General features: G+C 38.4%; 1 long non-coding RNA gene across 2 annotated transcripts; it reads right to left on the bottom strand.

Moving 5' to 3' along the window:
• Window positions 1-430: 430 nt before the first annotated feature.
• Window positions 431-25988, bottom strand: LOC107966834 (uncharacterized). 2 transcript variants are annotated; one of them, XR_001706837.3, is made up of 4 exons: window positions 25921-25988; window positions 20899-20997; window positions 17385-17561; window positions 431-500 (listed from the first exon to the last, which is right to left on the bottom strand). It is a non-coding gene; the product is annotated as an uncharacterized LOC107966834 (long non-coding RNA). The 2 variants fall into 2 exon arrangements; XR_001706836.3 differs by lacking the exon at window positions 431-500 and adding an exon at window positions 6352-6495.
• Window positions 25989-27501: the final 1513 nt, after the last annotated feature.

Genomic DNA, 27501 nt, shown 5'->3' with positions numbered 1-27501 from the left:
GGGCTCCAGGGCCAAGGAACTAATCACATTGGATGGAAGCTGACTTTGGTAATTATGAGTCATGGTAAAATAAGTGACATTAGATTTGAACCTAGAAAAGGTTGTGAGTGTCTAATGCAGGGTTAATTTGAAGGTTAATGCATGGAATACTGTAACGATCTAATATCTTATACTTATTTTGTTTATTACCATAACACATGGCACTGAGGTCTGTCTGGGAACCTAACTGACCATTTGACATGAGTGATGGCAAATTCAGGTTTCCCTGTTTTGTGAATAGAGTGCTTAGTTGCTTGCTTTCATACTGAAGTGGCTCATGGAAGAGACCCAAGCCATGAAAACCATGGGATAATTAGTAGAATAAAACCATTCTTTGGTCTGGAGAACACAACTGGATGTAGTTAAATTAAGTTTAATGATTCACTTTTCAGCATATTAACTTCAGAAGACTTCACATTGCATCCAACTGTAGGCCCCAGTCTTTAAAATTGCTGATCGTGCTTTAAAAATAAAACAAAAAATAATAAAATTAGGCCACAGAATACATTTTGCTCATTTTTTAATAGAACTATATGGAAATGCAAATTTTATTGAGGCTTTTGGCCCTTGGAAGAGTCTTGTCCCTGGAAATGAGGATTTATTGAAAAAGGCATACCCAATCGGTGAAAAAGCAACTGGGATGTCTTTCCACTTTTCTTTCTCCCCTACTGTGCACAGCCCTGGCTGCCTATAGCTACATCTCCTGTGCATCAATCCCTGACTTTAAATTCAAACCTTAGATCCTTTTTTTTAAAAAGAGGAAATAGTTGTATAAAATGTCTATATTTTCTAGAAAATAATTAGTTGATGATATAGTTTGGCTGTGTCCCCACCCAAATCTCATCTTGAATTGTAGCTCCCATAATTCCCACATCTTTTGGGAGAGATTTGAACTCTCCCAAAGGGAGTTTCAATTAGGAGATATTCAATTAGGAAATAATTGAATCACAGGGACAGTTCCCCCCATACTGTTCTAGTAATAGTGAATAAGTCTCGTGAGTTCTGATGGTTTTTGGAGGGGAAACTCCTTTCACTTGGTTCTCATTCTCTCTTGTCTGCTGCCATGTAAGACGTGCCTTTTGCCTTCCACTATGATTGTGAGGCCTCCCAGCTACATGGAACTGTGAGTCCATTAAACCTCTTTTTCTTTGTAAATAACCCAGCCTTGGGTATGTCTTTATCACAGCATGAAAGACTAATACAGTTGAAGTTGTTTTATTTTTCACCAAACTGATCGTGCCTAGTTCTTTTTAACTTTATTTATCCATAAGACACATATCTGTCAGATGATGTTCAAGGAACTAAGAAGATGGGAGGGACATAATAGATGTGGTTCCTGTTTTCATGGAGCTGATTGAGGATGTTTCTGGGCATTTCTGCACCCCTCCACCCTCACATTTTAATTCTAATTTTTTTCTTTTTTTTTTCTACAATGTCTTCTGGCTTTTCTCAACTCTTCCTTCCTCTCTCTAGCATCTTAATGAGAAGTGAATGGGGCCCTATAAATAAAACATCTGTGTCTGGAAAAATATCCTGATATATCTACTTGCACAGCTGTTAAAAGGCCTAACTCCCTGCAAAGGAGCCAACATGGGCCATTCTCACAAGAACCAGAAATGTTATCATGGGGCTAGATAGGAGGGAAGATTAAAGAAGAGAAGTACAAGAAATACAAACTGTACCCTGCATATGGTAGCTTCTCAATACATGTTCGGTGAAATGAAGCTAGTTCAGAAGGCAAGAGAAGATTCACAGTTGGTTGCCCCACAGAAGATGTCTGGGGTATGTGAGAGATTTGGAATTAATGCCACAAAGCCAATGTTCTGCCTCACACCATGCCTTAGTTCTATCAGAGATGGGCTAAATGGCTATGATACTAACGTTGGTGATTATTTATCATGTGTGATGGTTAATATTAAGTGTCAACTTGATTGGGTTGAAAGATGCAATATTGATCCTGGGTGTGTCTGTGAGGATGTTGCCAAGGGAGATTAACATTTGAGTCAGTGGGCTGGGGAAGGCAGACCCATCCTTAATTGGGTGGACACCATCTAATCAGCCACCAGTGAATATAAAACAGGCAGAAAAATGTGAAGTGATGAGATGGGCCTCCAGCCTACATTGTTCTCTGGTGCTGGATGCTTCCTGCCCTAGAAACCCAGACTTCAGTTTTGGGACTTGGACTGGCTCTTCTTGCTCCTCAGCTGGCAGACAGTCTATTGTGGGACCTTGTGATCCTATAAGTTAATATTTAATAAACTCATATATGTGTGTGTGTGTGTGTGTGTGTGTGTGTGTGTGTGTGTGTGTATCCTATCCTATTAATTTTGTCCCTCTAAGAGAACCCTGACTAATATAGATTTTGGTACCAGGAGTGGAGTCCAGAACAGGAGAAGATTCTGCAACTGATTGAGACTGCCTGCTCTGTGCAAACTGCTCTGCCACTTGGGCCATATGACCCAGCAGATCCAGTGGTGCTTGAGGTGTCAGTGGCAGACAGGGATGCTGTTTAGAGCCTTTGGCGGGCTCCCATAGGTGAATCACAGTGGAGGCTTCTAGGAATTTGAAGCAAGCCCCTGCCATCTTCTGCAGATAACTACTCTCCTTTTGAGAGACAGCTCTTGGCCTGTTACTGGGCTTTGGTGGAAACTGAATGTTTGACTATGGGTCACAAAGTCACCATGCGAACTGAACTGCCTATCATGAACTGAGTGCTTTCTGAGCCATGTAGCCGTAAAGTGGGTCATGCACAACAGCATTCCATCATCAAATGGAAGTGGGATATACGTGACTGGGCTCGAGCAGGTCCTGAAGGCACAAGTAAGTTACATGAGAAAGTGGTTCAAATGCCCATGGTCTCCACTCCTTCCACCCTGCCTTCTCTTCTCCAGCCTGCACTGATGGCCTCATGGGGAGTTCCCTATGATCAGTTGGCAGAGGAAGAGAAGACTAGGGCCTGGTTCACAGATGGTTCTGCATGATATGCAGGAACCACATGGAAGTGGACAGCTGCAGCATTATAGCCCCTTTCTAGGACATCCCCGAAGGACAGAGGTGAAGGGAAATCTTCCCAGTGGGCAGAACTTCGAGCACTGCACCTGGTTGTGCACTTTGCATGGAAGGAGAAATGGCCAGATGTGTGATTATTTACTGACTCATGGGCTGTAGCCAGTGGTTTGGCTGGATGGTCAGGGACTTGGAAGAAGCATGATTGGAAAATTGGAGACAAAGAAATTTGGAGAAGAGGTATGTGGATGGACCTCCCTGACTGGTCAAAAAATGTGAAGATGTTTGTATCCCATGTGAGTGCTCACCAAGAGGCGACCTCAGCAGAGGAGGATTTTAATAATCAAGTGGATATGATGACCCCTTCTGTGGACACTACTTAGCCTTTTTCCCCAGCCACCCCAATTTGCCACAGCAGAGACTGACACTGAGCCCTCGATATGACAGCATTCCTCGGGGTGATCAGCAGGTACCTGGTGGCAAGTTGATTATATTGGACCTCTTCTATCATGGAAAGGGCAGAGGTTTGTCCTCACTGGAATAGACACTTACTCTGGATATGGGTTTTCCTATCCTGCATGCAATGCTTCTGCCGAGACTACCATCCATGGACTCATGGAATGCCTTATCCACCATCATGGTCTTCCACACGTGATTGCCTCTGACCAAGGCACTCACTTTACAGCTAAAGAAGTGTGGCAGTGGTCTCATGCTCATGGAATTCACTGGTCTTACCACATTCCCCATTATCCTGAAGCAGCTGGATTGATAGAACTGTAGAATGGCCTTTTGAAATCTTGATAATTACAATGCCAACTAGGTGACAATACTTTGCAGGGCTGGGGCAAAGTTTTCCAGAAGACTGTGTATGCTCTGAATCAACATTCAATATATGGTACTGTTTTCTCCCATAGCCAGGATTCATGGGTCCAGGAATCAAGGGGTGGAAATGGAAGTGGCACCAGTAACCATCACCCCTAGTGATCCACTAGCAAAATTTTGGCTTTCTGTTCCCGCGACATTACATTCTGCTAGCCTAGAGGTCTTAGTTTCAGAGGGAGGAATGCTGCCACCAGGAGGCACAACAATGATTCCATTAAACTGAAAGTTAAAATTGCCACCTGGACACTTGGGGCTCCTCCTACCTTTAAGTCAACAGTTTAAGAAGGAAGTTACAGTGTTGGCTGGGGTGATTGACCAGGACTATAAAGATAAAAACAGTCTGCTACTCCACAACTGAGGCAAGGAAGTGTATGCATGGAATACCGGAGATCCATTAGGGTGTCTCTTGGTATTACCATGCCCTGTGATTAAGGTCAATGAGAAACTACAACAGCCCAATCCAGGCAGAACTACAAAAGACCCAGACCCCTCAGGAATGAAGGTTTGGGTCACTCCACCAGGAAAAAAATCCACAACCTGCTGAAGTGCTTGTTGAAGGCAAAGGGAATACAGAATGGATAGTAGACGGAGGTAGTCATCAATACCAGCTGTGACCACATGACCAGCTGCAGAAATGAGGGCTGTAATTGTCACGAGTATTGCCTCCTTCTTTTGTTAAAAACATGTTTGTGCATGTATACACTTGTACTAAGAAAATATCTTCATTGTATTTCCTTTTCGTTTATCATGTGACATAAGATTTATTGACTTCATATCAGCATTTAAGTATTGTTAACTGTATGTAATAGTATTTGGGTTTGGGATTGGTTCATTTCCAATTGTACCAATCCCATGTTGTATTATGTTACATGGTCAGAATTCTGACCTTATTATTGTCTTTATTTGAAGATCATGTATGATCTCTGGAGACGTGTGTGGGTTCAAGTTGACAAGGGGTGGCCTTGTGATGGTTAATACTGAATGTCAACTTCCTTGGATTAAAGGATGCAATATTGATCCTGGATGTGTCTGTGAGGGTGTTGCCAAAAGAGATTAACATTTGAGTCAGTAGGCTGGGGAAAGCAGACCCACCCTTAATCAGGTGGGCACAATCGAATCAGCTGCCAGCAAATATAAAGCAGGCAGAAAAACGTGAAGCAAGGAGGTAGGCCTAGCTTTCCAGCCTACGTAAGTTCTCCCATGCTGGATGCTTCCTACCCTTGAACATCAGGCTCCAAGTTCTTCAGTTTTGGGACTCAGACTGGCTCTTCTTGCTCCTCAGCTGGCAGACAGCCTATTGTGGGACCTTGTGATCATGTAAGTTAATACTTAATAAACTCCCTTTTATGTATATATGTATATCCTATTGCTTATGTCCCTTTAAGAGAACCCTGACTAACACATCATGATTCAGTTAAAACTCTCAGTGTGGGGGCTCAACAGATCTGGGTTAAAGCCCAAGTTTCTCACCAACTCACTGAGAGACTTGGGCAAATCAAGGAGCCTCTCTCTCCATGTCATGTCCCTTCTTAAAGGGAAATCATAAAAAAGTGGGTTCATGACAGGGGAACGTGGTAAGAAAGATGAGGCACAGGTGTGGAAATACTTTAGAGAAAATACTAAAATCTCTGCACAGCATCTAAGAGAAGACACCTTCTACTTAGGTTTGTGGTATTAACAACAAAAAATTTGGTATTGAATAGGAAAACTATCCTTCCAGACTGTGTACTTTTTCCTAACTCTTGAATTCGAAACCACATTTATTTTTCTCCTCCCACACTGTCCCATCTTTGTCTTCAACTTCCTCCCCCTCTCTGGTGCCCTGGTTTTATTTCTGGATGTGTGATTGACCCTTCCTTAAAACTGCTGTGGGAGATGCTTCAAATCCTTCTTACAGGAAGAACATGTTGCTTGGTCACTAGAAATGCTGTTACTGACAGTCTAGAGCTGCCACCTCCTTCATGGTCTGCCTCAGCTGTAGTGAGTGAGCTGCATACTTTTCCACAATGGCCCATACTGACTGATCTTGCTGGGGATAGCAAAGACCTCTGCGGGGAAACTCAAATAGGCCATGTGCCTTTAGAGTTCTCTTTGGGGTGAAAGGGTGTTTGTGAAGCCTGAATCACTATTCAGATGTTCTTTCTGCTTTAACCAGCTTTCAAAACCTCCCTTTCACAGGTGTTGATCCCTAAAAAATATTATTCAAGCCCAATTCCATCTTAGCACCTGCTTTTAGCATTGTCAACCTGAAATACCACCATCTCTATTAACTTTCACTTGCTGGTAATAGGATTGTCATTATATACTTTGTGTACTTATCTGCCCCCTCGTCAGGGTACAGACTTGCTTGCCTAAAAGGTCATTTTGCAGGCTTTGATTTTTGTCTGCTAGAATGAACGAATGAACCCTCGCTAAAACCAGAAAAAGTGATCATCATTTACTGCCTGTTTCAGAATTACATGATAAAATAACAGTTGCCAGGGAATTTTGTAAAGGATCACATAATCCCTGTGGTCAGTGTTGGCATCAGGTCAGAGTTTATTATGCTCCAAAGATCACGAATAGATCCTGCAAGGGCGATGAAAGGAACAAAGTCAAAGAAGAATCCAACAAGCATTTTTTGAAAGTTATTTTTAACATAACTGAAATCTGTTCATGAGGAGGCATGTGGTTCAGATGGTGGTGCTGATGTGGGGAAAGGTGTCAGTTTCATTCCCTGGCACCTTTCATTGGGGTTCCAGACTTCCTAAGAGGAAGAGAAGGTGATTGCAGGACTAGGATATTTGGAGATCAGTAACAGCTGTTGTTGACTGACCATTGTCCTTGGAAACCATTTGCCTTCTCAGCCTCATTTTCTTCATCTGTGTGAATGAGGGAGCGGTTAAGCCCAGTGAGACTGCTTTAGATAACTCTCCTACATCTAGTTCTTCTGACTCTAAAACTGAGTTTTTATTGTGTATTGAATTGTACTATAATGAGCCCTCTACGATTATTCATATGAGGGGGAGGGAGGGAGGGAAGGAGGAGTGGGAAAGGGAGAGGAAGAAAATGTTGTGTTCAATCTTTATTCCCGTGATAATATATATGTGTGTGTAGAGATATATAGACACACACATATAAAATAAGCCGACATTACAATAGAAAAATCTGTTGTCCTGTCTTTCAAACATAGGAGAGAAGAGTAGATCGTATTCGTGGTCAGTTGATGAGTATGAAGGGAATGGTGCCTCAGACAAATATCAGACACAGGGAAAGACACAACGGGCCAGATTCACACTTAATTGAACAAGATCCCTCCCCCACCCCCTTCCTGTCCTCCTTCTCCTCTCCCTTTTCTGCCCCCTCTCCTTTTCACTCCTCCTTCTCATCCCCCTCCTCCAGTTTGTAACTTCAGACGACAGGCTTCTGCCACAGGTGGAAGGCTTTATGGTTCCAAAGGCTTATGTAACTAGCCCAATCTTCTCCCTGATTTTAATATACTTCAACCTTGGCAGAAAACATCTTGGCTAGCTCATTCCCCCTTCTTAACATATGTCAGCTCTTTATTATAAAAACCATAGCAGTTCTTATCAGGATCTCCCAGGGAAACCCAAAGAGACCTGGAATCAGAATGCCAGAGAAGCTCCAGCAATAGTTTATAGTTTGGAGAACGTTTTTTGTTTTTTGTTTTTTTTTTGTTTTTGTTTTTTTTTTGGCACTCAGCCAGCCCTCCCTGGTAGAAAGAGCAGGGAGTTCTGCCTTTGAATGTCAGTGTCCCGTAGTTCACATTAACCATACTACACAGAACCCTGTGGCATGGTCCGTTTCTAATGTAAACATGTTCCTGGCCACTAGGACAGATCATCAGCCGGGCCAGGGAGAGTGTGGCCAGCCCTGTTCAATAAAACAGTTCTGTCTAACTTTGCTCTATTCAGTGTACAACTATTAATAGCAAGTGATATAGAACATTTGGGGAAGCAGAAAGGGCTGAATACAACCAGAGATCAGTCTGAAGCTCAGGCCACTCTAGGCTGTACCTGGCACTGCAGCAAACCTAGAAGACCAGAGCAGTGCCATGCCTCAGCCCTGCCCTGAACACGAGCATGCCAGGGCAGAGTGGTGGGGTCCACTTCAGTAGAGGGCATCCCTGGTTGAGGTTCATTCTCCTGATCTAAAGTTTTCTTCTGCCTCAGGGAAGTCTGACCTTGTCTGCACAGGACACAGGGATCTCCATCTTCTACAGGCTCCAGGTTCCCTTTGTGTTTGATCAATGCAGGCAGGGGAGTAGGGACAGAGGACTAAAGGGTCCCAGCAATGAAGTTATAGGAAAGATCTAGATTTCAGCTGTGAGAACATGCAAGAAGCCAGGTGGAACTGGCCAAGTCTTAAATTTTCAATGGAGCCACTTTGTCCTTATTCAATGCAAGTGTTTCTGGATGGAGGTGACTCTACTTTGGGTGGATTCAGTGACCCAGGCTTCTTCCTTCCTGAGTCCCTGCCATCTTCAGCTTGTGGACACAGTGGTTGCCCTCGGACAGTCTCCAATCACCAAGTTATCTTCAGTAGTGTGTTGAATACTTTTCTATATAAAAATAGTATATAATTGAAGTAGGCTAGAGAACACATATTCTTTGCAGTCCCACACTATTTGATATATATTTGATGAAATATATTTGTGTATTTAGTAAAACCATGGACATCATTAAGCTTGGCTTATGATTGGATCCAAAGCTTTAAAAATTCAGAGCTTCAAGAGATTTTAGAAAACATCTAGTCACCATAGAAATATGGTTTGAATATTGAGGCCCAAGGAAGGTATTTAGCTTGTGCATGGTCACCAATTAGTTTTTGCTGAGCCTGGATATACTTTCATGTCGGCTTTTCTTTTTAATTTCCCTTTTATGGTATCTCAGTTACTGATGGTTGACTGAATAAAGTCTTGCATATTTCTTGGCTCCTTTCTTTTGTTGTCTTCCTATCCTCCTTTTCTTTCTTTTTATTCTTTTTAAAATTTACTTTATTTCTTCAAAATCTCAGAAGTGTTCAAAAAGGCTCTGGGTCCCCCCCAGCAGCAACGTTGAATCTCCCTGCCCTTCTAGCCCAAGCAGTGCCCAGATGTGCTAGCACACAATTACCTCTCCTTGAGCTTCAATATGTGCACACTGGTACCTTATCACATTTTCCCTTTTGGACCACTTCTTTGGATCAGTCTTTTCTCACTTCCTCCTTTCACACTTATGAAAGCCAATCTCTTCATTCAGAATCTAGGAACTCACACAGTCTAAGAAAAGCATTTGTGGAGGGCTCATTCTGTCCCAGGCACTGTACTGAATGTTTTTCCTTTTTTAACATGCATTTTCTTACTTAACTAAATTACTCAAGAAAACATTATGAGGAGGCCGGTACTTTGTATCCTCATTTTTATAGATGGCAAGTGAAGAATCAGAAGAAGCAATTTTCTGCAATTTTACTATTAATATACAAATGAGCTAGAGTTTGAATTTCAGTTTGTCAGACTCAGACATTCCCCTTGCCCCTCAAGTTCCAGGCTTTCATGCCTGATTCTGTTATACTCACACTCTGGGAGATGAGGCTTGGCAGTCCTATCTCTTTTCCAAGCTAAAGATGAGGTGCTTGTACATGGTGTGCTCATGCACATACTTTCATTTATGTCTTAAAAGAGGCATAATCATCTCATCTCAAAGAATGCAGCTTTTGGCCAGGAAAGAATATTTCCTTGGAACACTTTATGTCTCTCAAACAAATACATTAAGACCTGCTCCTGAGACCTCTCGGGTGAGTCATGGTCTCCATTTCTTTTTTTTATGAGGACCCAGCCTGAAGTTTATAAGCATCATCTTTTCAGGAGGCAGGCGCAGTGGCTTATATTAATTCCTTCCTCACTCGTACACCTTGGAAGGTGAGGAATGGGAAAGCATTAAGGGGAGTGTCGTTACAGTCCAAGAAGGGGGTCTGTAAAATTGGCATCTTCTTAGTCAACATTACTGCTCCCTCATATGTCCTGACTCCTCCATCTTAGCAAGTTATGAGGTTTGTTCTTGGCAGCACACCAATAAGATGTTCATGGTCATGGTTTTAGTTTATGAATTGTCATGGAGACGTAGGCAGGGAGATACTGACTTTATTACTAAAACCTTGCTGAATATTAAAAAAAATTAAATGGCTTTTCCTAACCTATAAGAATAAACTCAAAGGCAGATAAGAGCAGGAAGAAATGGACTATTTATGTAATGTGAATTTGGAGGCCAGAGAGACATGAGTGTGAATCATGCCTCTGGTATGTACTGAATCTGAGGATGGTTTAAATTGCCATTTTCTCTGAGCCTCAGTTTTCTCATGTATAATATGTTGACAATACTGTTCTCATAATGTTTTAGGAAGGATAAACTGGAAAGGATTTTGTGTCCAGGATAGTACTAGTACCTAGTCAGTGCTCATAAATGTTAATTAACATTAACACCAATCTTTGTATGTGTCTACTCTTGTATAGTTTACCAGCCATAATGACATTATATCATTTTATCTTCACCATAGAAAGACATGTGGTTTATCTGAAATACAGGACTTGTTTCAATTCTTAATACTGTCCTTTTTTCTGATAACATCAGGGAGAGAATCTCACAGCGCCGTGAGTCTCAAGGATAAGTCTGAACACCATAGTTGAGGCAGGCTCACTGACCTTATACAATAGAGCAAAATGTCACAAGGAAAAGTGATCCTTCCTAATTTTCCCAGCTCATCTCTGTCCCTTCATCAAGACCCATGAAGAAGAGGACCTCAGCACAAACCATTTAGCCTGTAGCAATTGCTTTTTTTTTTTTTAGAAATTATTTATTTTTTTAATTGACAAAATGATATGCATTTATTACGTATTATGTTTTGAAATAGGTATACATGGTGGGATGGCTAACTCAAGCTAATTCACATATGTATTACCTTACATACATAGTATTTTTTACACTGTAATCTCAATGATTTTCAAGAATACAATACATTGGTATTAAATATGGTCACCATGCTGCACAATAAATCTCTTCACTTATTTCTCATATCTAACTGAAATTATGTAGTCTTTGACGAACATCTCCCCAATACTTTCCCATCCTAGCCCCTGGTAACCACCATTCTACTCTCTGCTTCTATGAGTTTCACTTTTTAAAGATTCCACATATGTGAGATCATGCAGTATTTGTCTGTCTTTGCCTGGCTTATTAAACTAATGTCCTCTAGGTTCATTCATGTTATTACAAATGGCAGGGTTTCCTCATGTTTTAAACCTGAATAGCATCCCTTTGTGCATACATGCCACATTTATCTTTATCTGTTTATCCACTGATGGACACTTAGGTGGATTTCATACCTTGTCTATTGTGAATGATGCTGCAATGAACATGGAAGTTTATATATCTCTTTGACATACTGATTTCATTTCTTTTGGATATATATCTGATAGTGAGATTCCTGGGTTATATGGTAATTCTATTTTTAATTTTTGAGAAACCTTCATACTGTTATCTATAGTGGCTCAACTAGCTTACATACCCATCAACATTGTATCAAGGTTCTCTTTTTTCCACATCCTCGCCAGCACTTGTTATCTTTCACCTTTTTGATAATAGCCATTTTAACAGGAATGCGGTGATAACTTATTGTGATTTTTATTTACGTTTTCCTGATAATGTGCTGTTGAATTTTTTTTCATATACTTGGCCATTTGTATGTCGTCTTTTGAGTAATGTTTTCAGTTTTGTTGCCCAATGGGTTACTTATTTTCTTGCTATTGAGTTAAATTCATTATATATTTTAACCCTTTATCAGATGTATGGTTCTCAATTATTTTCTCTCCCATTATATAGGTTGCTCTTCGTTCTGTTTATTTATTTATTTATTTTTTGCTGTGCCAAAGCTGTTTAGTTTGATATAATTCCATTTGTCTATTTTCATTCTGTGTGCCTGTGTTTTGGGGTTATATAAGAAAAATCAATGTCAAAATCAATGTCATGGAATTTTTTCCTATGTTTCTTCTATTAGCATTACAATTTCAAATCTTACATTTAAGTCTATCCCGTTTTGAGTTGATTTTTGTATAAAGTGATACAGGCTGGTCTAGTTTAGTTCTTCTGCGTGTGGATATCTAGTCTTCCCAGCACCATTTATTGGAAAGACTATCCTTTCCCCATTGTTCCTTCACGGCACCTTTTATCAAAAATCACCTGACCGCAAATGTGTGGATTTATTTCTGGGCTATTTTGTTCCACTTGTCTACATTTCTGATTTTATGACATGGAAAGTGCTTAATACACATCAAGAGTCTGAATTTGCTGTGCTGAGTGGGGAACTGGGTCTGCTGAATTTTCTGATGCATTAATAAAGGGCAGTAGTTTTCTGTTTGCCAACATGCCATTCTGGTTAATTGTCTTCTTGTAATGTACATGCACGTGCATATGCATATGTGTATATACATGTATGTCTGTGAATCTGGAAAGCTTAGGTACTAACTTTAGGACTATTTTTTTTTTGTCCCCACAACAGGGAGTAGATTAGGCAACACCACTGTGTAATTTCAAGGCACTTGGTCCCTGAATTTTCACCCAGAAAATATTTATGAAAGACTTTTTTTCTGCTACATCCTGGGCTTAGGCCAGGAGAGTCACTTTGCCTTTCTGAAGACAGAAATCATAACATATAGACAAACTAAAAAAGTGGACAAGGACAAAAGATAGAGTTTACGTTACATAAAAGTGTTTTGAAAGTATAGAGTCCTTGATATTCAAAAGAGAGAGACAGAGAGATTCTCCATCGTATCTCCAAAATTATACCTAAAAAGTTAGTTCCAATGGCAAAGCAAGGCTTATACAGAAGCTGGCCTTTGTGATTCACTGTTATTTGGGGTAGGGGAAATGAGGAAAGGAAAATAGATTGAAATAATCTTACAAAGGAGATTAGGTAACAAGAAATGTAGAAAGGGGAAAAAAAGTGTCAACTTTAACAGACTTTTATTGCCATCTTGGTGTCAGATGAGGCTGTGATCTTATCTGAGGCTCCAATTGGAAAATATTTGCTTCCACATTCTCACAATTCTTAGGAGCTTTTAATTCTTGCAGGCTGTTATGCTGACAGCCTCATTTTTATTTAGACTTTTGGCCAGAAGCCAACCTCATCTGCTTGTGACAAAGCCTTCCTAGCATGGCTGCCTGCTTCCTCAAAGCCAGTCAGTGAGAGCACCTGATATTATGATGGACAGTTAATCCTTTATAATGCATGGAAGAATACATACCTATGTATTCCCTGTCATGTTTGTCACATTCTATTAGGTAGAATCAAGTTAACAGGTCTTGACTACACTTAAGAGAATTACACAGGTGTGTGAATTACTGAGATGTAAGGATCATGGAGGCCTTACAATCTATCCTTCACAACTTCTCAATTATTGAGCACTGGGTTCTTCTCTTGATTAAACAAGAAGGCACTGAATTAGGAGTTATGCTTTATAATATCTTCTCTCAACATGGTAGAGCCCACAGAGATGAGCAAACCTCTATACACTTTTGAGAAGCTTGTAGTCTCAGTTCAGTAGAAAACTTAAGATATAAATAATTAACTCTAAAGTGAGGCACATAAGACAAGAATCAAGAAAGAATAATAGTGTTGAAATTTGAGATGGATTTATTCTGAAGTGTTGAAGAGTTTTTAGTCAGGCTTATTGGATGAATGGGGTTTGGGGTGATGAATAAAGAGGGCAGCACAGTTGTTAAACTGGACCAAAGAGATTTCAATATAGCTTTGGGAAGATAGGTTTGACTCCAAATATTGTCACTAAAAAAGTTGGAGAATCTTATTTTTCTAAAGGTTAATTAATAGATATATGGTTGGCTAAGACACATTTATGAAGTTAAAACGAAGTGGTGCCAGAGAGTTACAGCAGAATTAAGAGCTTTGCAAGGAATTTCCTGCTAGGCCAGTGTCCTCTGAGATAGCTAAATCATGTAGCAGTAACAGTACAAAATCCTTTATGAAATTTCTGAGCAATTTTCTTAACTCTGTATTCTAGCTGTTTATAGTCCTCAGATAAAGAAGATGGCAACCCCAAAAAGTGAACATAAATGAAAATGGCCTCCACCTCATGTTAGTCTCAGAGTAGTGGCTTTGCCACCTTCATCAAGAAAGGAAAGAAATTGGGCTTTATCTTAATGAAGTATCATCTACCATCTGGGTGTCTTTCAGAAAATAGTGGTTGGTACTAAGAAGCTGGGATTTGTCAGGAAGAAATTCAAGAATGCTGTATTCCTGAAGTATTTTGCCCCACGACATGGAGTGTTTTTCTCCATGAGAGAAAGATTTCAATTATCAGTATGGTAGCACTGTTGAAAACTTTTATATTACTTTTTAATTTTAAACAATTTCAAAGTTATGGAAGATTTGCAAGAGTAATTTTTTCAAATCCATATACTTCGCACCTAGATTTAGCAATTCTTGACATTTACTATCTTTCCTTTTATAATTATTTAAATGCACTAATCCCCCGGTGACACCCCTTATCCATAGTTTTGCTTTTGCTTTCTGCCTTTTGTTATCCATGGTCAACTGTAGGCCAAAAATATTAAATGAAAAAATCCAGAAATAAGCAATCCATAAGTTTTAAATTGTATACTGTTCTGAGTAGCATGATGCAGTCCCTCTGTGTCCCACCCATGATGTGAATAATGCCTTTGTCCAGCATATCCACGTTGTATATGGCACCTGCCTGTTACTCACTTAGTAGCCCTTTCAGTTATCAGATCAAAAAAGCATGGTATGTGTAGGGTTTGGTACAATCCCTGGTTTCAGGCATCCACTGGGGGGCTTGGAATGTATTTCTCACTGATAAAAGGGACTACTCTATGCCATACATAAGTATACAAGTGTAGGTGTAATATTTTCAAGCCATGTAAGAATAAGTTACCAAAATGATGCTTCATTACCCTGAATGCTTTGTGTGCATTTCTTACATCAAAGGACATTATCCTAGCAAACCCTCAAAACCAACAAATTGCTATTAATACAATACAACCATCTGATCCACAAATTCTATTCAAAATTTGGCAAATTTTACCGATATTCTTATTTTTAGAAATGATGCAGTCAAGGATAATGTATTTAATAGAGGTGTCATATCTCTTTTAGTATATTTGGGATAGTTTCTCAGATTTTTTTGTCTTTCATGATTTTATTTTAAGATTACAAGCATTTTGTCATCTATTTCTTCATATTTAGTCTTGGTGTTTTAATAATTGGATCCAGGTTATATATTTTTGTCCATAATAATCATAGAAATAAGACTGTGCTCTTGTTGAAACCTACCTGGCACCACTCCAGATGGATTTGTCCCATTGTTAGTGCTGCTAACACTGGTGCCATTTGGATCAGGTGTGTCTACCAGATTTCTCCTCTATACAGTTCTTACATTTTCCTTTTGAAATTAACACGTATCTTGTGGGAATATACTTTGAAACTAGCTAAATATCTTTTTTCTCATTAAATTTTCCCATCAGTTTTGGCTTCAATCATTACTGTGAAGGCTATCAAATGGATATTTTTCTAATACCATAATTCCTCCTATATTTATTGTTTGGCATTCTAATATGAAGTACAGTTTTATTTTTTTACTTATTTTTGAGACAGGGTCTCCCTCTGTCACCCAGGCTGCAGTGCAGTGGCACAATCTCAGCTCACTGCAACCATTGCCCCCACAGGCTCAATTGATCCTTGTACCTCAGCCTCCCAAGTAGCTGGGACTACAGGTGGGTGCCGCCACAGTGGCTAATTTTTTGTATTTTTGGTGGACACTGAGTCTTACCATGTTGCCCAGGCTGGTCTCAAACTCCTGGGCTCAAGCGATCTGCCCATCTTGCCTCCCAAAGTGATAGCATCACAGGAGTGAGCCACTGTGCCTGGCCTATTTAGTCATGTATTTTTTACATCAATATGAACTCATAGATTTTCATGCTATTTAATGGTTTGTAATCTGTTTATGTTATTATTTACTCTTACACTCAAATTATCCAAATTGACCAGTGGAAGCCTCTTTTAAGCTAATGTTGATGGCTTTTTGATACTTTACTATTATTCTGTGAATACTTCTTGCTGATTGATACAATAAAATATTCCAGTTTTATATAATACTTTTTATTGTCCCAGTGTTAAATCCTTTTCTCCAAGGAGCTCTGGTTCATTTTAATGAATAATAATATCTAGAAATAATTAGAGGGCTAGATATACCTTTTGCCACTGGTCTTCGAATGAATAGAGCTAGAAATACTCTTTGTGCATATCACATACACAAATTTTCTATATTAATTTTTATATCTACCTGTATTAGTGAAAATTATGAGTTTGCATCAATAATGTCAATTAAATCCCCAAAATTTATGGTTCATTCTAGGCTCCCTATGTTTTATTTGTAACTCCCTCCACTGACACTGAGAATTCTGGCTTCCATTATCCCAATAACTGATTTTCTTATTTGCACATTGTCCTTGCGTATTAGTGATTCACTGACCAACTCCTCACCAGAGAAGCCATCTCACTTACATGGATTCTTGATGCACACTGAATGCCTAAGGGCACAATGTGTCAAACACCTGCCTCACTTAGCCCCCAATCCTGGTGGACCACGACCTCACTCAGCCACTTCCCTTGATGGGATCCAAATCTTGCCATACTGTTTTCCTTAACTACATTTTTTACTCAGTTCCAAATCATATAAGGCTACAACCACACTCAGCCTTCTTCCTCCCTTATCCTGGACCTCTTCAACTGCCTCCAGCAAATATTCAGTAAGATCCAGGGAAAAGGAGGAGGAAGGAGGAAGCCTGTGGTAAAAACTTTGACTTACATGTTTAATTAGGCTTTGAATCTAGTATTACAGCATCCTCATTCCTAGAACAGTTTTTGAAATGAGCAATGGAGTCATTGATTAGCCTTCTCTTATATTAGGATATTACATCCTTATACCATTTTTAGTTGAAAGGATTATTCCTAACTTCTATCAAATGTCCATCTCCTCCTCGAATAAACATATTAGTTATTCAACTCTGAGAAGGGTAGGCTATGGTAACAGGGTGTGATTTCACTATCCAGAGTCTTACAAACAACTTGAGTGAGTTTTTTTAAAGGTTACAGTGGTAAAGTGATTAAGGGCATGAATGCTACCCTTAGACTGTTTAGGTTAAAATCCCAACCTCCCCTCTTACTAGGACAGAAAGTTAAATGGGTATGGATAGCCATTGGTGCCAGTCAGTCAAATGTGTGTTCAAATCCCAAACCTATCACTTAATAACTGCATGTTTTAAAATAAGCCTCTGAACATCCCTGAGCCAAAGGATGGGGAAAGTTCTGTGCAACAACTGGATGTTAAAGGGGAGCAATTCCAGTGAGGAGAAAGAAATAAAATGAGGATTCCAATGACAGACGCTTACCTGCTATATTTGATGGACAGTAGTAAGTTGTTAGGCTGGTGTGAATCCTTTGGGAGAGGGGCCACTTGGGAAGGATTCTGGTCACTTCTGCAGTAGAGTCAAAATCTAACCTTCTCAGTGTTCCCCATCTTTGTGTGTTCTCACCAGCTGACATGCAGAGCCCAACGATAGGTGCCCCTTATCAGGTAAAGGAGGCAAGAAACACATTTTGACAAATCACTTAGAACTGAAGTATTCATTAAATGATTTAAGTGAAAATGCCCAAACATAGGTACTAAGCTGTAAAACTCAGTTATATCAGCCTTCTTGTTCAAAGAAACTAAAATAACATGCTGCTAGATTCTGAGATGGTGGTGGTCTCCACTGGGCTTGAGTTTACTATTTGTGGAGAAGATTTCCAGGCATGATAAAGGAGTTTGGTATGTTAGTGTACATAAAACTGTTTCTATTACAATAATATCCAAAAGATTATCTCCCTTGGAGTCACTGACATTTGAAGAAATTTCTATGGGAGTTGTATTGAAAACCCATGAGGATTTGACATTTCCGTATTGGTCATTTATTAGCCCACTGTTTGGCTGATGGATCTGCCTTGAATTTAATCTTTATCTTCCTAAGCCAGCAAATGACAGAAGGGGAAACTCGACTTTAAAAGTAACATTGGAGACACTTTAACACATGATAAACCTTTAAAACAGTATGCTACATGAAATAAACTGGTCACAAAAGGATGTACTATAGGATTTCTCTTACATATCGTATTTAGAATAGTCAAATTCAGAGACAGAAAGTAGAATGATGGTTGCTACAGGCTGGGAGCAGGTGGGAATAGGAAAATTTTGTTTAATCATACAGCTTCAGCTTTGCAAGATGAAAAGAGTTTTGGAGATAGGTAGTGGTAATGGTTGCACAACAGTGTGAATGTACTTCATGCCAATGCACTGTATGCATAAAAATGGTTTATATGATAAGTTTTAAGTTATGTGTCTTTTATGACAATTAAAAAATTAAGTGAGTTATATATTTTTAAAGATGGCATCAGAATATTTATAAAATAACACATTTCTTGTTTCTTAATATGCCAGATCCTGGGAGTTAAGTTCAATATTATTGATCCCTTGGACAGCATGGTGCCTATCAAGAGTTTTTAGACTTCTGTTTGGCTATTGTTTCATGACAGCGCTTTGTGGAAGTTGGTCAAGAAAAAAGAGACACAGGAAGTTACAGAAGGCACAAAAGAGTTTAATTTTAGTCTCTTTAAGGAGAGAGTATCTTCTCTATTTCTTCTCTTTCTCTTGCAAATTGTTTGCAGAACGAGGACTTGTGTAGCATTCCTGCTTAAAGTCAACTCAGTGAAATCCACAATTGAAACACACATGACTTGTATTGCTATCTCTTAATTTTTGTAATCTTTTGAGATCTCACCAAATGTCATTTTTTTCCATGTGACAATTCAAGATGGAATTCAACCTGATTTTCAATTTTGACTCTGCTTAAACTCATCTGTTTCTGTCTGAGCCCCCTTGGGTGGATAAATGTAAGACTGCATACTCCTTGCTGCCTAATTTATACTTTGTTTAGTCTGAAGAAAGAAAAAGTGTAAAGAAAACACAGCATAGATGAGCAGCACTATTAACAGTGAGATGAGACAACCTTGGTACCATTAGAAGATCTTTTCTTAGAGAATATTAAGTGCCCAATCAGAAACTTGTCGGTTTTCCTTAGAGGGGAAAGACATACATGACTTACCAACCTCTCCACATTAGTAGTTATAATATAAAACATTTTTGACCATATGCCAATTTTTAGCTATAATATTTATCACTCTTTAATATACTAGTGTGTATTGAAAATCCTCAAATTTATCTGACAACAAGAACTATTTCTTCTGGACTACCATGCTGGACAAATCCTTTGTTGAACCCCTTTGGAGAAAAAGCTGGTTTCCAATGCTTTCTTTTCATGCTGTCATTATCACAGTGATAAATAAGGAGGGGATGGTCTCCTTACATTTTGAGAGAGTCATTGTAGAAGGACTTTACCCAATTCTAAAATTTTCTACATGCATCATTTTCAGAATTGGGCTTGTCTAAATGGATGAACAAAGTGACCCATATTATACTCCATCCCTTTGCAGCAGGAATTCTTGCTCTGTACTGTTTTTTTTTTTTTCCTGCTAATGCAAAACAATTTTGGGGGAGTGAGGAGGTGTGAAGAAAGGGAAAAGAAAGATGGTGATTCTGTTAGCCTTTGCCAATATATACACTTCCCCAGCTTCCTTGCAGCAAGAGACAGCGAATGATCCTGTAGTGGCTAATGCAGCAGAGGGGAAAATCAGTTACAGATGCAGGTTTCAGTAAAGTTTGGGCTTCTTAATAGGGAAGGGGATATCTTTTCCTGAGCATCACTTTGACCTTCAGGCCACAATCATTTCCATTGGTACATAAATAATAATAACAATATTAAACAATTATCAGCACTACTTTGTTTTATTATATTTCTATTTCAGAGGATTTTTTTCCCTTTTTGAACATGTTTGGAACTGGAATGAAGAAGATACATTCCTGATAACGAAAATCTGATACTCTGAGATTGTCAAACCAGAAGGGCAAAGGGAATTTATACTTAGGATGACGTGGTTGAGCTGCTGTATTAAACTCGGAACCACTTTCATCCGGACTTCTATTTATGTAAACTATGAAAGCTCTCGTGCTTTAAGTGACAGTTTGTCAGGTTTTCTGTTACTGGTTGCTGAAAACATTCTAATGGATAGAGATTTAAATTTCTTTGTTCTTGGTATGTGTTATGTTACCTTATTTTCTTTCTCCAATACCTGCTTTTTAGATTTAAAAACATATTAAACACCTGCCTCTTAATTTTATGGACAGTGTCTCAGCATGTGAATAACATTTTACTTATAATTTAAAAGCTATTAATTTCCTTTGCTTTGAATTGTGATTCATTTTTTTAAAATTTACTCAAGGTGTAAAACGAGGAAACTTAAGGAAATTTCCTTTCATTCTCAAAGCATCTGGGTGTATGAGCAAAGCAAAAGATTTTTAAAACCTGAAGATACAGATATAGGGGTGTGTGCGTGTGTGTGTGTGTGTGTGTGTGTATCAGGACGAATATTTGCTACTTACTTTTCAAAAGTGATTACTACTAGGTCAAGATACTAGCTTGCTGAGAGCATATCAAGCAGGATTTAAGTCACAAGAGTGAGGCTTTTCCAGACTTTGAAGAACACATAATTATCCTCTTGCCTGCTCTTCTGTGTTTCCAAACATGTGGCAGTTGAGCTGGCAAGAATGCTTCCAGGAGTTGAATTGCAGGTATTCAAGGGCTAAGGAAATTATAAGGAATCCAAGTCCTCACAGAGTCATGCGCAGTTATGGATTTCAGGGATAATCAAGATATGCTGTGGGATAAGTGCATGCTACTTAAAATACTTTCTTATTTACATAGACTATGCACAGCAGCTGATGTTCTCTTTCCTGACATCTGGTAAAATCACCTTGCACTCAGGTTCTCAAACCGCAGCCATTCCTTTGTAGCCCCTTTCACTCTGGACCATCACTGGATCTTGGGGAGATCATGTCTGCTGCCTTGGTGTCTGAAAGGAGAACAAGCAATGGTTCATGGAAGAATGACATCTCTGTACCTGCTTGTCTTAGTATATCCATTTTCCACATTCTACCTAGCTTTTTGAAAAAAAGGCATATCAATTAAATTGATAAAATGCTTTCTCAAAATAATTGAGGCTTTTCTTAATGTTACTTTGTCCTTAACAACAGATGTAATTTACTCAGTTTCATTGAAGTGTGTGTGTGTGTGTGTGTGTGAGAAAGATTTTTATAATTAAGAAAAATTATAATGTCAATTAAATGGACACAGACTTTACTGTGGCAGATGCTTTATGTAGTAAATAATGTTGATAAAAATGATAGTGAAAATGAGAAGAAGAAAGTTTCCCTGATCTTGTGGTAGATTTCTACCAGAACCAATAAAGTCATTAGTTCACTGAATTATCCAATTGCTTATCCATTAATGTTTTTTTCCTCTTGCCCTCAGACTGTCTCTCTCTCCATTATTTTTCAGGACTTTTCAAAATACCCATCATTTTCTAAGCCCTATGCTAGTTGCCCTAAGGAATGTCAGGTTTGTATTTAAAAAGGAGGAAAAAGGTAGAATCTGACATCAGAAGCTTGAATTTTAACTCAGGAGAGGAAGGACACTTGAAAATATTTTTTTTTTAATAAGAGTATATATGAGTCTGTTTGTGCTTCTATAAGAGATTACAGAAGTTCTCCATTATCACAGTTTTGCTTTCTGTGGTTTCAGTTACTCTTGGTCAACCACGGTCTGAAAATAGGTGAGTACAGTATAATAAGATAGTTTACAAGAGAGGGAAAGAGAACAAGTACCTTCACATAACTTTTATCACAGTGTATTGTTATAATTGATCTATTTTATTATTGTTGCTAATCTCTTACTATGCTTAATTCATAAAGTAAACTTCATCATAGGTATTATGTATATGAAAAAATATGCTATTAATATACAAACGGTTCAGTGCTACTGTGGTTTCAAGCATGCACTGGGCGTCTCGGAATATATCCCCCAGGGGGGAGAAGAAACTACAGTACCCGAGACTGAGTAATTTATAATGAACATAAATGTATTGGCTCATGGTTCTGGAGGCTGAGAATACCAAGATCAAGGCACTGGCATCTGGTGAAGGCATTCTTATTGCATCATCATGTAACAGAAGGCAGAGGGACAAAGAAGCAAACTAGGGCCTGTGTCATCCTTTTACAATGACATTAATTCATTACTGAGGACAAAGCCCTCATGACCAGACACCTCCTATTAGGTCCCATTCCCAACACTACTGCATTGAGGATTAAGTTTCAACATGAGTTTTGCAGGAGACAAAACCATTAAAGCCATATCAGAATATAACACAGAACATTAGAGAAATAGGAAAACATTACCTAGATTGCTAAATGTAAACTCAGCTACTATTATGATTTTATTGCAACCTTGTATTAATGCAAAGAGTTTTTCTTAGTTATAACCATAGTTTAATATATTTCTGTGTCGCTAGTGGGCACATGACATTGTTTTTGTCTAATCTGGGTCTAAACATTCCTGAATGAATTACGTCTTACTGTGCCTAACTTATGAATTCAGAAATTATAATTCAGAAATTAAGCACAGTAAGACTCCTTCCCTTATAAGGAGCAGCCCTTATAAGAGAGTCTCTTGTATTACATGCCAGGTCCCTCTTTTTCTTTATCTTCAGGGTGCTTATCCATGCACTATTAGATACATAAACCTCAAATCTGAATTTGAAGCTGGTAATGTGAACGGACAGGGTCTGCCCAGTATCCACCCTGGTGAGAGTAGCAGTGGTGATAGCAATGGCTGTAGTGGGGTTTCCAAAGCTGCAGTTACATAATAATCTCAAGGTAGCACCAGGCTTTGTGGTCAGTGCCATCGGCAGTGCAAGCTGTGGTGTCTTTCTCAGAGGCTCACCAATGGTATTTTCCAGTACTGTGGTGTGCTATGAAATACTTTTTTGTTTTTGGCTATGTTAACTAAAATCCTACTTCTACAGCCCTACTTGTGTTTCTCCTTGTAATTCTTTCAATTGCTCAATGTTGTTATTTTATGAGTTTCTTGTTAAAATTATCCATTGTTGACTTCTGGCTCTTGCAACCAAAAACTCAGGCTGTTAAAGCATTCTGCTCTTTGAAAAAAGAGAAGATATCGTAACCAAATGTTAGGATGCTAAGTAGTATTTAAACATATTTTAAAATATCTGAAAGCTTGAATGGATTTAGCTTGATAGATTAAATAAATGTCTTACTGTCAAAAACAGTAGGTCCTTTATAAACAACCCTAATGTGAATATTGCTGTGTATTTGTGTTTTCCTACTTTTGATTTCCCTTGGATGATCACCAGAGATGTGTTTACAGAGTCAAAGGGTCTAGAGACCTTTTTTTATATTTCATATGCTATCAGTTTTCATGAATGGTAGCTTTTAATTTTACTACTACTAGGGCTCATTACATTATTTACACAAAATAGTACGTTCAATATACATTTCTTGATACTCTCTATATATAGAGAGATAGATGTTATGATATATATAGATATGTATATGTATATTGAATAATTTTCCATGTAACTAATAAAGTACACACACACACACACACACAGATGTAGAGAGATTTTAAAGCACCTAACTATTCTAGTTTATACTCTGAATATGAGGAATAATGACATGTCTACACATTTGCTAACTGGTTGAGAATTTCACTAGTTTTCTGTTCATGAAGTAGGAAATTTTATTACAAATATCGAAGGAAGAAATGAGTTGCTGAGGCATGTGGCATTTTCAACATCCTGGTTTCTTTAAACTTGGGCTGCACAATAGATTAAAGGGGATGTAGTAGGAAGGGGGTTAAAAAAGAGGAAGCTGAAGCACTATTCAGAATAGCAAAGAGATAGAAACAACCCAAATGCCCATCAGTGACAGACTGGATAAAGAAAATGTGGTATATATATATATATATATATATATATATATATATATATATATATACCATGGGGTACTCTGCAGTCATATAAAGGAAGGAGATCATGTCCTTTGGGAGGACATGGATGGAACTGGAAGCCATTATCCTCAGCAAAGTAACACAGGAACAGAAAACCAAACACCACATGTTCTCACTTATAAGTGTGAGCTGAACAATGAGAACACATGGACATAGGGAGGGAAAAAACAAACACTGGGGCCTATTGTAGGGGTGGAAGGAGGAAGAGCATCAGGAAGGATAGCTAAAGCAGCTGGGCTTAATACCTAGGTAATGGGTTGATAGGTGCAGCAAACAACCATGTCACACGTACTATGTACCAAACCTGCGTACCCTGCACATGTATCCCAGAACTTAAAAAAAATAAAAGGAGAAGCTGAAGTAAAGAGGCTTTGAGTCAATTTCAATCTGAAGAATCCAAAAATGTTAGTTGGAGACAGGCTACGCAGAGACATAGAATGTCTGAAGTGCTAAATTCAGAGTGGAAGAATCTTCAAGGTGACTCCTCCTTCTACATGTTGCCTCATGTCCTAATTTTCTCTCCTGTTCCTATTTCAGTGCTTCCTAGGGCATGTCATCTTGATAACATTTCTGCAATGGTCACTTTCTGATTAGCTTTTTTAAGCTCAGCCAAGTTATAACTGGGCATTTGCTTTCCTTCATCCCTAGGGCCTGAAGATCTTGCATTGTTGCTTCAAAAAGCAGAATTCCTATCAGTAAGTTGCCTTTTGAAAACAGGTAGCAGTAAGTGGAGATAAGCATAGGGGTGCGGTGTGTAAGAGATAACTAAAAGTATTGGTCAGATTAAAAGGCTGCTGGGTCTCCTTGATAGCTGGGCCAATGTCCCAGTTTCCTTTACTTACATGCAAGGAGAACACAATTTAAAGGCACACATGGTGTGTGAAACATAAAAGTGTGTGATTGTTTTGTTTGGCATTTCTAAATATGAAATGCTTTGTTTGATTTGCTTTTTTTTTTCTTTTTTCAAACTTTCTTGAATAGATTAGCATAAATTAGAGCACAAGGGCACCTGGCCTGTCTTCCTGTTCCCACAGGGCTCTATCACTCTGCTGAGAAGCCAAAGCAGGGAAGAGTGACAGAAAACATTGTAGAAGATTCATGGTAAATTGTGCGTCTGCATGTGTTAAGCCTTTTCTCCACATTATCAATGGTGGAGTAGGGAGACAAAGGAAGGGTCCTTTTTGGTTCTTACAGAAAAATCGTTTTTATTTTTATTGAAAAAATGGTAGATACACTAAAAGCCAAGACATCACCACTATGCAATATGTGCACATAACAAAATTGCACTTTTGCCCGTTAATTTTATACAAAGAAAAAATTTGGTTGATCAGAATTTTTGGGGACTACAATGGCTAAAGAATACCTAAATCAACAAATCTGTCTTTCAAACTTTAAATAGATGTGCTTAAGTAATTCAAAAGGAATATAAAACAGCTTGTGGAATAAGCTTCAGAGGAGGAGTATGTGGATCTCATGCTGGTTGTGTCCCTGAGTTGTGACTTAGATACATGACTTTGTATTTCTGGGCACCGGTTTACTCAACTATCAAATGAAAGGTATAGACTGTCAATCTCCAGTGCCGTTGTCCACTCAAAAATTTTGTGTGAGGTGGCCATCTTTCATGTCTTAAAAATCACTATGACGGGCTCTGGGACATGTGCCTGTAGCTCCAGCTACTCAGGCGGCTGAGGCAGGAGGCTCTTTTGGGCCCAGAAGTCCAAGTCCAGCTTGGGAAACATAGCAAGACCTATCTGTAAATAATAATAATGAAGATGTCACTAAGCAATGCACTCCCTTGTTTTCCCCATTAAGTAACTATTTAAACTTGTGGAATCAGAATACATTTGTGTTGGTTCTAAGAGATTAGTTTATGGAATTCAAAAGATAGTGTCCTTAAGATTTCTAGTCATACCTTGTCTATGCTTCCTCACATTTATCAGTTGGTTTGTTACCAGCTGATGATCATAATCAACTCTTTTGTGGCTACATAATTAAACTCTATACTGTACAGTCATATGGGCTCTAGAATCATATGACATGCGTTGGAATCCTGGCTTTTGCTTACTTCCTTGTTAAGAGAAGCTCAATACTTATTTAACTTCTTGGATGTTGGTTTTCTCAACTATGAAACTGGAAAAATATTTCTAGCTACTTAATGAGGTAGTCAAGAAAATAAGATAATCATATGAAACATTGTACATAGTACATGGTGAATATTCAACCCATAGCAATAAATGTAACTTCCATTTTATCCATCCATATTGGTTGTTAATTTTACCTAACAAATGGCTAGTGTCTAAAATTAATATAGTTAATCCAGCTTTTTTTAAAAAAATAATGCTAGCATCATATATTTTTCTCTATCCATTTACTTTTAACCACCTGAGGTTTTACATTTTTTTTCCTTTCAACAAAATCCAATCTGACAAGCTCTGCCTTATAATTAGTGTGTTTTGACTATTCAGATTTAAACTAATATATTACTGGATTAAAATTCACCATCTGCTGTTTTCTACATGCTTGTATTTTTTTCTCACTCTCTTCATCCCTCTTTTCCTGCCTTAACTTTAAAAAACCAAATCAATTTTTAATTCAGATTTTTTAGTTTTCTATCCTTTTCCATTCCAGAATCCTGTCCAGGATGCCATATTACATTTTGTTTTCATGTGTGAGAGTTTCTAAAACTTTTCTTGTTTCTGGTGATTTTGATAATTTTAAAGAGTACTGTTCAGGTATTTTGTAGAATGTTCCTCAATTTGGATTTGTATATTTCTCTCATGCTTAGATTATAGTTACGTGTTTCAAGAAAACATATTTCAGAGATAAAGTACCATACTAATCACATCATACAAAAGGTGCACACTGTTAACCTGACTTATCACTGTTAATGTTAATCTTGATCACCTTACTGAGGTAGTGTTTAGCAGGTTTCTGTATTGTAAAGTTACTCCTCCCTCACTCACTCCAATTTTCATACTGTGCTTTGGAAATAAGTCAGTATGCACAGCCCACAATTAAGGAGCAGGGAATTATACCCCACTTCCTTGAACATATTTTTAGAATTTCTATTATTTTAGAAATCTTTGAACATCTATTATTTAGAATTCTTGTGCATGGGAGAATTGTGTCTTCCCCTTCAGTTTTTAAAAATAATTTATTCTATTAGTATGGAATTGGCTTTCAGTTCCTGATGAATATTCCATTCTATGGATGTACCACTGTTTGTTTCTTTATTCATTAACCTATTGAAGGACATTCTGGCGGATGCTAGCTTATGGCAATTATGAATAAAGATGCCATAAACATTCATGTGCAGATTTTGTGTGGATGTAAAGTTTAAGGTTATGTAAATACCTAAAAGCATAATTGCTGGATTGCATGCTGAGACTATGTTTAGTTTTGTAAGAAACTTCCAATCTGTCTTTCAAAGTGGCAGTACTGTTTCATATTCTCACCAGCAATATAATAGAATTTACGTTGTTCTGTATCCTTA

The sequence above is a fragment of the Pan troglodytes genome, chromosome 8 (assembly GCF_028858775.2).
Source record: "Pan troglodytes isolate AG18354 chromosome 8, NHGRI_mPanTro3-v2.0_pri, whole genome shotgun sequence".
NCBI lineage: Eukaryota > Metazoa > Chordata > Mammalia > Primates > Hominidae > Pan > Pan troglodytes.
Note: the sequence above shows the minus strand (reverse complement) of the source record. Positions and strands in the feature narration are given on the sequence as shown.